Here is a 12,180-nt window from a genome sequence, read left to right as displayed (position 1 = left end):
CCTGCCTCTGCCTCCCGAGTGCTGGGATTAAAGGCGTGCACCACCACTGCCCGGCGGATTTTCCGTTTTGTAGCAGACATGCAGCATGGTAGGTAAAACCAGGACCCTTCCAGAGTTTCCTGGAGAGGCCCAGACTGGGATCCTACTACATGATAGCTAATGAGCTGAACTGGAGTAGGGTAAGGAATGCCCATGGTGTGCTTCTAATGATTCAGAGGTCGAAGGCCTGCCAGCACACTGCCATTAGATCAGAAAACTTCTGAAGTAGCAGATGTTTTATTTGTTTCCGTGGATTAGGAAACCATTCTGAAGAACACTCGCCAACGTTCTGCTCTCCCGTCTCGTGTTATCTGTGTTACCCAGACTAGAATTCCCAGAGTTCCCTTCCCTAGACTTCTCTCCAATATGCTTAATTGGTGTATACTAGCTAGCTATGTACTTTGGGGGGGGGTGTAACTTTTTTTAAAGACTTATTTTTTTTTCATGAATATTAGTTTTTTGCCCGCATGTATTTACACCACCTATATGCATTTTTCATGGAGGCTAGAAGAGTTTTTGGGTCCTCTGGAAATATAAATACAGATGGTTGTGTGAGCCACGGTTTGCATGCTGTGAATTAAATCCTGGTCCTCTGATCAGAAGCTGATACTCCTAACCAGTGAACCATCTTGACAGCTACTGTGGTCCAAATTTTTTTTTTTTTTGGTTTTTCGAGACAGGGTTTCTCTGTATAGCCCTGGCTGTCCTGGAACTCACTTTGAAGACCAGGCTGGCCTTGAACTCAGAAATCCGCCTACCTCTGCCTCCGGGGAGTGCTGGGATTAAAGGCGCACGCCACCATGCCCCGGCTCTGTATTTTTTTAATTTTAAGACATGTCTCTCCAGCTAGCCCAGGCTGGACTTCAACTCATGGTCACCTTCCCTTGTCTTTCTGAGTGCTGGGATTACAGTCATATACTACCATACCACTGTTAGCTACATAGTTCTCAACTTCCCCCTTTCCTTATCAGTCTTTGCTCAGACCCCACCCCCTTTAAAAAGATAAATTAGGTTCCCCAAAGGAAGCACAGTGGTAGGTGCAGATTCAAGAACTCTGTATGTGTATCTGTACTAGTTACTTTTTTGTTGTTGTTGCTTTTCCAGACAGGGTTTCTCTGTGTAACCTTGGCTGTCCTGGAACTCACTTTGTAGACCAGGCTGGCCTTGAACTCAGAAACCTGCCTGCCTCTTCCTCCTGAGTGCTAGGATTAAAGGTATGTGTCACCACTGCCCGGCACTAGTTACTTTTCTATTGCTGTGTTAAAATAACATGTTCACGTGCATGCTATAGAAGGAGTTTATTTTGGCTTACAGTTCCTAGGGATCGGAGTCCATCATGGTAGGGAGGTATAACAGTGGACAAGGTGGCAAGATTACGAAACTGAGAGGTCACAGTTCCAGAATCAGAGACAGCAAACTAGACTGGGGCAAGGGTATAAACCTTTTTTTTTTTTTTTTTCGATTTTTATTTATTTATTCTATGTGTATGAGTATATTGTAGCTGTACAGATGGTTGTGTAGCTGTTGTGAATCATCATGTGGTTTCTGGGAATTGAACTCAGGACCTCTGCTTGCTCCAGCCCTGCTTGCTCCAGGTCCCGCTTGCTCTGGCCCAAATTTATTTATTAGTGTGTAAGTACACGGTAGCTGTCTTCAGACACACCAGAAGAGGGGGTCAGATCTCATTACGGATGATTGTGAGCCACCATGTGGTTGTTGGGATTTGAATTCAGGACCCTTAGAAGGGCAGTCAGTGTTATTAACCGATGAGCCGTCTTGACACCCTGAGGCTATAAACTCTTAAAATCCTGCCCAGTGGCCTGTTTCCTTCGGGAAGACTGCACAGCCCCATAACCTCTTCAGACAGTTCTGACACGTGACCCTGTGGAGGCCATACCTCATTTTAACTACCACAGTCTCAAAGTATAGCCAGCCCTATGCCAGGTGATTAATTACAAAGGAAAAAGGGTATAGCAATTTTGGATCCTGAGGGGGGAATCACCAGATACAATTTGCTCTTGCTTTTTTCACACACTTTGGATGTAAGCTCACATCAGGGGCCTTGTGGTGGGAAGTTAATCTGAATGTCAGAAGAGCTGAGATGGCATGAGAGACAGGACAAGGAGGAAGGTAGAATTAACAAATTCAGGATTAACAAGTAGGCCTTAGTAAGGATTTACAATTTAGAATTGCCTTTAGGAGGTTTGGGGAATGCCATCTGATTTGAAGCTGTAAGAGATCAGGCTTTTAGCCAGGCAGTGGTGGTATATGTCTTTGATCCCAGCACTCAGGAGGCAGAGGCAGGTGGATCTCTTGAGTTTGAGGCCAACCTGGTCTAGAGAAAGAAACCCTGTCTCAAACAAACAAACAACCCAAAGGGTCTGGCTTTTGTGAGAAGGGTGAGCTGTAATGGAATTAAGCCACGTGGCAAAGGTTTACCTACTATAGCAGGAGAAACAGTGGCGTGTCTAATCCAGAGTGAATGAGGGTAGAGGGAACCTACACTTATTGACAGTTGGCTGTGTGATCTGATGAAAGGGTGAGGTCAAGGGTCACACTCAGGATTTGGCCTGAGCCACTTGACTATCACTCACACTGGCCTCCTTGCTCGTCCACGGGGACAGTGGTTGCTTCACAGTAGTTATTTTGAAAGGCAGAGATTAAGTAGGTGGTTACTTCATCATGGAAAGATGAAACGGGCCTGACCCTGGGCAAAGCTGACAGTATTCAGAGAGCAGACTAGAGATATTTAGGAAATAAAAAATGCTAGTTGCTTGTGGGAATTATTTAGTAAAATTGGAGATAGCTGAGTCTTTTTTTTTAAAAACAAGTAACTGTTAATTGGTATGTCTTAGTGCCAGGGATTGCCTGAGGCCTGCTTTTGTTAGTCCTGGGGCTAAGCTTAGAATTGTTCTTCTGCTTTGAAGGATTATAAAAGGAGGAGATTGAAGAAGATACTAGCTGGTCCTTCAGTGACATTTGCAGCCCTGTCTTAGGGGTGGTAGAATGGTTTCCCAGGGCAGCTCTAGTGATCCCTTGGTACTTGTGGGATGTGCATGGTCTCAGACCTCAGCACACATCTGCAGAGTCACAAAGGCTGAGGGGAATTTTAATAAACCCAGATCTGATTCCATGCACAGTAAGGCCTGGAGACACACTCTCAAGAAAATTCTATCCTTATCCCAGGTTACAGGATGAAGAATACTTATAAAAACACTGCATGGAGCCCAGCATGGTATTACACATGACCAGCCTGGTTGGTCTACAGAGTGACTTTCAGGACCGCCAGGGCCACACAGATAAACTTGGTCTTGAAATATTCAAAACAAACCAAAAGCACTAAATGTGATTGGAAACAATTGAAATTTTAGCAGTCAATAGTAGCAACATTTTTTTTTTTTTCCCCCGAAACAGGGTTTCTCTGTGTAGCCCTGGCTGTCCTGGAACTCACTCTGTAGACCAGACTGGCCTCGAACTCAGAAATCCGCCTGCTTCTGCCTCCCGAGTGCTGGGATTAAAGGCGTGCGCCACCACGCCTGGCCCAATAGTAGCAACATTTTATAGTTTACAGTTAAGGGTGTGGGGTATGGATGCAGACTGCTTACGTTGAAATGAGTAATCCTTGTTCAAGTATAATTGAGAGAGTCTCCTTATGTACCCCTGGCTGACCTAGAACCTGCTTCATAGACCAGGTTGGCCTAGACCTTGTGATCTTTCTGCCTCTGCTTCCCAGGCGCTGGGCTTAGAGGTGTGTAGCTCCGAGCCTGGCAGAGATGAGTAATAGGTGTGTGTCCTTTGGGTAAACAGTCCTGGTAACTCTTACTTGCCTCGTTTGTAAAGTGTGCATTCAAACAGGTAATTACTTAAATGGGTTTTTGTGAGGCATAAGTGATTTTTATAAAATACCAGTGGAGTATCTGGTCTATAAACAGTGTACTTAAAAGGTAATCTGCAGAAGTAATGCATTAAGAAAAACTATCTCAGATTCATTTAATAAGTGATGGTCTGCCTATAAAAATTAAGCAATCCAAAGTAATGACAGTGTAGATTTTGGAGGCTCAAGTATCAGCATTGTCTTTTGTGAACCTTTTTTTTTTTTTTTTTTTTTTTTTTTACTTCTAGGAACTCTCCACTGTGAGGGAAAACTGAGGATGTATTTAAGCCTGCATAATGCTTGATTAAAATGTGTTCTATTCCGCTCGAATTGCCCTTCCGTTCCTTTCACCGTTTCATAGCTTCATTCCCAGTTTCTTCTGCTATCTTGAAATTGAAAACATTGCTACTAGTGGCAAAGTAACACTTGGTCTACAAAGGCTTTTTTCCATGAATCAAGGTTCATGAAGCAGTGTTGTATCTATAAGTCCCAGTGGCGTAGATTTAGAAGTGGCATTTTTTTTTTTTTTTAATTTTAAGCCTTTCAGCCTTTGTTTGTAAATGTTCCAGTAAGTTCCATGTAAGGATGAAACCACGAAGGCCATACAAAAATCCCAAGTCCATACAACCTATGTCGTACTTTCCCCATACGCCATAGCTCGGCACCTTTTAAAACTAGCTGTTTGACATTGATGAGAAAGACTTTAAACCTCCGTTTCCTAGAACAGGCTAATTAAGCACTACAGGTGAGCTCACTGCGCAGAGTTCAAAACCGCGTTTCAATGCTCCGATAGCGCAACCACCAGGGACGTTATTCATTTTGCTCCCCTCTTATCCCGAATAAAGGCTCCAGGAGTAACCGTTTGTGAAAGACGCCGGCTAGCGGCGAGCCATTTTTTTTTTTTTTTTTGTTCGCGCCACCTGAAAGGACAGGGAGGCTTCAGCATCACTGCAAGAGAAAGGCAGCTTCCTTGTGACGTCAAGTCAGCGGGCTCTCGCCCCGGCTTCAGGCCGGTTCCGGTTCCCTGGCTTTCCGGACGCCCGAGCGAGCCGGCGAGCGAGCGCGGCGCCGTTCTGCGCGTGCTCCGCAGAGGGCCGCGAGAAGGTTGGGTCCAGCTCCCCAAACGGATGCCTGATTGGCTGGCGCTGTGCTGGGGGGTTCCCTAGCCCTTTCCGCAGGGGTAAAACAATAAGAGGGGGCGGCGGCAAAGGGGGCGGGACGTCCGTGTTCTCGGAGCTCGTTGCGGCTCTCGGCTCTCGGGAAGAGGTGGCTGTGCGGGGCCCCGCGCTCGCGGCTTTCCGAATTCCGAAGCCCCGGGTTGCTTCGAGGGAGGAGAATCTGCTGCGGCCGATCCCGCGACACTCCTGACCTCCGCGCGACGTGCCCGCCGCCGCTGTTGGTTGGAGGTGTGTACGGGGGCCGAGAGGGGCGGTCGGTGTGGTGGTCGGCAGGGGACATTTCCCTCCGCTCCGCGGCTCGCGGCAACCGTCCGGTGTGTGCGCCGGGTGTCGGGGTTGGTGCGGCGGAAACATTGTTCTCGCCGGCTGCCTACGCCAGCGAGAGTGAGTGCGTGCGTGCGTGCGGAGCCGAGGCTTTCCTGCAAGGTGAGCGGGAGGCTGCGTGGGGAGGAGGATGACCCGCGCGCGTGGTGCAGAGGAGGGCACAGGTGGGGCTGGGGGATTGCTAGGATGAGGCGCCCGGGGGGGAACCCTGGCCGCTGCCAGCTCCCGGAGCGCGCCGACGGGCGCCAAGCCGCGAAGCGGGCCAGTGGGTTCCTGCAGAGGCGGTTTCAGGGTGGGTAAGCCCACCCGCCTGGCTCCTCCGCTCGCCCGCGGCCCTAGTTCCCGGTCGTCGCCCCGCCCGTGGGGGAGGGGAAAGAGGCCGTGTCGGCGGAGACAGAAGCAACGCAGATGCGAAAGTAGCGGCCTCCGGGCACCATTTCTGTGCCCGGAAACTGAATCCGGGGTTGAAGGTGGCCGCCACTCCACTTGCCGGGTGCTCGGCGTTCCCCCCCCCCCGCCCTCCCCGGATTATCCCGAACGTGTTCGGATACTGGGACTGTAACGTGCGTCTCCTACGTCCTTTTTCTGCAGACGATCTCCTGTTACCCAGGAATAAATAGGACGTTTCAGTGCTTTGGGAATGGGCTTTTCTCCCCCTATTATTCTTTGGGGTAGGACGTGGGGAGAAGAAGGTAAGTTTCCCTAGATGGTGTGGATTTCGTTAGTGGAGTCTGATTGAGGTTTTCCTGCGTCTCTAAGGGCAGATTTCTTCAGGTACCCCTGTGGTGCTTTGGGGGGCTGTAGGGGTCTTGTTTACAATTTCTACTCCCAAGATGTAACTAGTTTTAAACCAAAGCACAAAAATCATTGAGATGCCTTTTGATTGTTAAAAACAAAACACGTGCATCAAACCTGAATCAAGGAAAATTGCCCTCCTCTCTCCGGGTGTGATTGTTGTGCTGTTGATTAATCTGGTTTTTAGATTCTAGACACCATACCTCGCAGGGGTACCCAGGCAGGGGAACCAGTAGCTGCAGTTTAAAAGGATGCACTAATTCTAGATGAGGATAGTAATTTCTTGTCCCAATTCCATATTTGGCAGTTATTGTAGCCCTAGGCATGTGAACCAAACTTTGAGTAAACACTTGGCTTTGCGAAATCCAGTAATCCCTTTATGGTCTTGGACCTAGTGTCCCACCACTCGAGTTAGAGGCAGGTGGTCTTCTGAGTTGGAGACCAGCCTGGTCAATATACTTTCACAGGACAGCCAGGGCTGCCTAGTGAGGTACTGACTCAAAAGAGAAGAAAAAAAAAAAAAAACAACAGGTTGGGTCAGTTGGGACTTTAGAACTGAATTATATATTGTCCCTTCGTTACCGTTTTAAGTCATATGTACCATCTAATCTCAGTGTATGAAAATTGTTTTGTTCTGACAAATTGATTGTGAGAACAACTTCAGTGTGTTCTCAGTGACTTGGTTTATTGTGATGGTTTAGGTTATTGAGAATTCAGAATCAAAATATTGGTGGGCATGGATGCACGACTTAATCTCAGTGCTGGGGAGGCAGAGGTAGGCAGATCTGTAGACTACAGAGTGAGTTCCGAGACAGCCAGGGCTACACAGGAAACTGAAACTCAGACAAAGCACACAAAACTAGAATTGGAGCATTAGTGATGGGGGAAACAAGCCTCAGGTGGAGTACCGGAGTGGGTGGCTGTGAGCAAGTGAAGAAGGCATTGGATAATTTAGTAGGTTAACTTTGGCCAAGAGTCTGAATGACACCAGTTGGCCTTGCTGGTACCCAGCCACCATTAGCTCATAGACAATGAAGGCAGTTTCTTGTTCAGCCTTGACCTGTGAACCTAGGGCAAGTTTACTATCTAGACTAAATGTTAACTCAGTGACCTGAGTAGCCGGATTATTAGGTGAGTTGTGGTTTTGAAGAAATTGTTGGCATGGTTCGTAACAGGGGAATGTGGGCAACTCTAGTTTGTATTAGAGATTAAAATACCAAAATTTTCAGTATCAGCAACTGGAAATTTACAGATACTCAGAGTGCCCTTAGATTCTTGACATCAGTTTTTTCTTTGTTGCAGAATTGTTATTACACATTATGAATATTAGAAGTTATTTTCTAAACTGCCTTAATTTTTCCTGCTTTTTATGTTGAATGCACATGAGGATGATGAATGACATCTTTCAACGTTTTATACTGAAGCACAAGTTGGATTGCTGGTGGACAGAAAAAAGAGAGGGTGGAACAGAGTTGAAAGTTTGGACCTGGTTACTACACTGGTAGATGTGTGCCTGATAGCTGATAAAGCAAACCAGTGTGTTTTTCCCAAACTCTTGGCAAAAAAAAATTTTTCTTTGTGCCTTGGTTTATTTTAATCATATCTGGATTATCTATCCAGAAATTGTTATGTGCTAACCTCAGGGATATTTCTTGCTATATTGTGTTGCTGTCCTGTTATTTACCCCTCCCCCTCCCCAGCAGTCTTGTCTTTTTTTTTTTTAATTGTGTTTATTTGGCTTCTTGGGGACAGGATCTTTGTATGGCTCAGGCTAGCCTAGCATTTGCTGTCTGTCCTAGGCTGGTCTGGAGTCTGGAATTTGTGGTATCCTACCAGGCTAGCCTTGAACTTTCAGTCTCCTGTCCACAGCAATCTTATTACCGTATTATGCTGCTGCATCACCCTCCCCTCCCCACGCTGAGACGGGGTCTCTGTAGCCCCCGCTGTCCTGGAACTCACTCTATATACATGTGGCTAGCCTTGGACTCCAGGAGATCCACCCGCCTCTATCTTGCAAGTACTGGGGTCAACGTGTGTGTCGCCACACCTGGCCCGGAGCAAATAAATGTAAATAATGAATACAGCATGCTGATGAACAGAATTCCTGTGCTTGATCTAATTCCAAGGAACCTTGATCTCTTTGGAATTCTAAGTATCAGTTTCATCTTTCTGTAAATGAAGTTAACATCCTCCTTATTCAAGGAGGTAAAGGAAACACAGGATACTCATTAAACTTTAAAATGTAATGTTAGGGTGGGCATGGTTGCATATGCCTGTAATCTCAGAGGCAGAGGCAGGTAGGTAGACCTCTGAATTTGAGGGCAGCCTGGTCCTATAGAAGGAATTCCAGAACAGCCATGGCTACACAGAGAAACCTTGTTTCAGAAGGATGGGAGCAGCACATCATTTTTTTTTTTTTTTTAAAGATTTATTTATTATATGTAAGTACACTGTAGCTATCTTCAGACACTCCAGAAGAGGGCATCAGATCTTGTTACGGATCGTGGCCGGACCTTTGGAAGAGCGATCAGGTGCTCTTATCCACTGAGCCATCTCACCAGCCCCCTTGTTTTGTTTTTCAAGACTGTAGCCCTGGCTGTCTTGGAACTCACTCTGTAGACCAGGCTGGCCTTGAACTCAGAAATCCTCCTGCCTTTGCCTCCTGAGTGCTTGGATTAGAGGCATGCACCACCACTGCCCAGCACATCAGTTCTTAATGGTGGTCATGTTTAGCTTTTGTGCTTCAGCACTGGCCCACTTATCATTAGGGTTGCCTTATCCGGAACCTCCTTAGGTCTATCACTGCAGTTCTGGGATCCAAGGTTGCCACAACAAATCTGTTCCTTGTCCTAAAAATGAGTGGATAGATAGTATTGTGGTCACTAAAGTCACTTTAAACAAAGACCTTTGAGAGCTTTGGATATAGTTACAGTGTTAAAATGGAGCTGGCATTCTAAAATGGAATCTAGTGTTTGGGTCAGTGAGAATGGGCCTTGGCCTAAGTGTGAGACCTGCAGAGGGAGTGGGGTAAGCATCCTGTCCCGGAGATAAGCTGGGGGCTAAGCTTCGGCAGCCTTTGATAGCACATTCTGGTAAAGAGGCTACAGTGTGCTGTTGGAGACATTCTTTCCCTGGGTACAATGATAATGTATACCCTTCCAAGGTTGGGAGTTTATTTTTCTGCATTTCCCCTCCTTATCTAGGTATTGTTTTGTTTTCTTGACCTTTTCAGTAAGAAAGTATGGTTTCTTCTCTGCAAGTACTCATTTTGCCTGTTCTCACTAAGCAATGAAATAACTAGGAAAGAATAACATGAAATTTTATGCAATTAATTGTAGTGAGTGGTGTGTGTGTGTGTGTGTATGTGTATTGATGCTCACAAAAATTGAAGGATACTGCGGATATAGCTCTGTTGGTAGAGTTCTTAAAACATGCAATGCGAGCCCTGGGTTGATGATCCCCAGTGCTCCATAAGCTACATGCAGTGATGTCACACTGCAGTTTGCTTCTGAGGCACTGAAGGCAGGAAGAGCAGGAACCTAAGGAACCTGCACTACATGTCACCTGTGTCAGAGAGGTGTCAGAGAGAAGACAAGAGGGATCAATAATCAAAGGTCTCTTTGTTTTTGAAAATGCTTGAGATCACAAGTGTTGAAGGAAGTTGCAGGAGTTTTAGATTTTTGAACTATACATAGACTTGAACATGCCCGGTCTGAAAAGCTGTGCACTCTGTGACATAGTACCTTTTTTCCTGTGCATGGTAAAGCTATTGGCCGGAGATTTCCTCATGTTTTGAGAGTAGAGCACAGAGAAAAGACTGGTCCATGGTGGCAGCCATGGCGCTGGAAGATGCCGCCCAACTGTGTGCCTGTGGCTTGGAGTTTCTGTGGCCTTCCTGCGCCAGTCGTTTTCTACTCTTCCATTAGATTTTATAACATAATTTTGATAACAAAAATGTTCAGGGCTGGGGGCCGATGGCTAGTGCTTAAGTGCACTGGCTGCTCTTCCAGAGGTCCTGAGTTCAATTCCCAGCAACCACATGGTAGGGGGATCTGATGCCCTCTTCTGGCAGGCAGTTGTATATACAGCAGAGCATTCGTACATTAAATCAATAAAATTTGGGGGGGGGGAAGTTCAGGGCTTCAGAGGGATGGCTCAGAAGTTAAGAGCACTTTCTGGGTTCAGTTCCCAGCATCCACATGGTGGCTCACAACTGCCCATAACCCTAGTTCAATTGCATCCCATTCCTCTTCTGATCTCCGTGGGTACCAGACATGCACGTGGTGCACAGATCCACTTTGGAAAAAAACGTGTGTGTGTGTGTGTGTGTGTGTGTGTGTGTGTGTGTGTGTAAAATAAACCTTAAAAAAAATACAGAGCTTCACTGTGTGTTCCAAGCTGGCCTGAACTCAATGATTCTTCTGCCTCAGACTCCCAAGTGCCTCATTTTGAGACCTGAGCCACTAAACTTGGCTCACATACTCATTTTTGAAGCTAAGATTCTTATATAGCATTGCTCACAATTATAATTTTTGGTAAGGTGGATGAATGTTCTTGAACACACTGGTAATTTTTCTATTTTTCATGTTTTTGAAGTATAATATTATACCACTTAGTAGTAACAAGCCAGCCTAACATTTGGTAAGTTCCAGGACAGTGAGAGACACTGTCTTTTTTTTTTTTTTTTTTTTTTTTTTTTTAAAGAAAAGAAAGAAAGAAAGAAAAAGTGGGCAGTGCCTGTAGAGACCCTGAGTTTGTCTGCGGGCATGCACTCACTCACATGTACATGTAAGAAAGCGCTGGTGTCTTGTGGCTGGTGTGTGGGGCCAGTCTCTTTTGTTTGCCAGCCCAGCGTCGTAGCTTAAGTGTAGCAACGAGTCTTCCTTTGTGCTTTGGGGTTGTCAGCCTCTGAAAAGTGCTTGAGGAAGGAGGATAGACAGTGGCACCTGTAATGCACTCTTCTTCTCTTTTTTCTTTTTTTCTTTTTTTTGGTTTCTCTGTGTAGCCCTGGCTATCCTGGAACTCACTTTGTAGACCAGGCTGGCCTCGAACTCAGAAATCTGCCTGCCTCTGCCTCCCAAGTGCTGGGATTAAAGGCGTGTGCCACCATAGCTGGCATGTAATGCACTCTTCACATCTGCTTCATGAGTTGTTTTTGAAAGCAAGTGAAACACCATATAAAAATTGAAGTAGATTTGGGTCATTACAAAGTCTAGAAGGGGGCTGGCCTGGTGAGATGGCTCAGCGGTTAAGAGCACTGACTGCTCTTCTGAAGGTCCTCAGTTCAAATCCCAGCAACCACATGGTGGCTCACAACCATCCGTAGTGAGATCTGACGCCCTCTTCTGGTGCATCTGAAGACAGCTACAGTGTACTTAGATATAATAATAAATAAATCTTAAAAAAAAAAAAAAGTCTAGAAGGACAATTCCCGGGGAAGAAACAGCTAAGCGAACAACGGGTAACACTGGTCCCTAGGACAGCACTCGGCCTTTATGCTCCACCTTTCCTGACAGTCAGGAAAAATACCACATTGTATTAGGGTGGCTCTGGATGGCTTTGGCTGTGAAATTATTTAGTTGCTTAAAGAAAACCTTCATAGAAATTTGTTAAAATAGGCATTCTGGTAGCATTTTGATTTGTCGGATCCACACTAAGATGTGTGTTTGTTTTTTGTTTTGTGTCCCTACCCTCAAGTACTTTTAAGTACTTTTGGGTTGGGACCCAAGTTCATTCCCTTGCTACTCATAGAATGATTCACTGTGCCTGTGATCCATGGTCCAGCACTTGAATGTGACACCCTCTTCTGGTTGCTTTGGGCACACACATGCACGTGAATAAAAATAAAGTCACATCTTTTTTTTTTTTTTAAATGTATTTATTATTATAAATAAGTACACTGTAGCTGTCTTCAGATGCACCAGAAGAGGGGGTCAGGTCTCATGGGTGGTTGTGACCCACCATGTGGTT

General features: G+C 45.9%; 1 protein-coding gene across 1 annotated transcript in view; it reads left to right on the top strand.

The window, feature by feature from the left end:
• The first annotated feature begins 5,121 nt into the window (after positions 1-5,121).
• G3bp2 (G3BP stress granule assembly factor 2) overlaps positions 5,122-12,180 on the top strand; it is a 38,291-nt gene continuing 31,232 nt past the window's right edge. The window contains exon 1 of the mRNA XM_021210335.2: positions 5,122-5,319. The gene's annotated coding sequence lies outside the window, so the exon portion shown is untranslated. The remainder of the gene's footprint in view (positions 5,320-12,180) is intronic.

The sequence above is a fragment of the Mus pahari genome, chromosome 13, assembly GCF_900095145.1.
Source record: "Mus pahari chromosome 13, PAHARI_EIJ_v1.1, whole genome shotgun sequence".
Taxonomy (NCBI): domain Eukaryota; kingdom Metazoa; phylum Chordata; class Mammalia; order Rodentia; family Muridae; genus Mus; species Mus pahari.
This window is presented reverse-complemented; position numbering and strand designations above follow the sequence as displayed.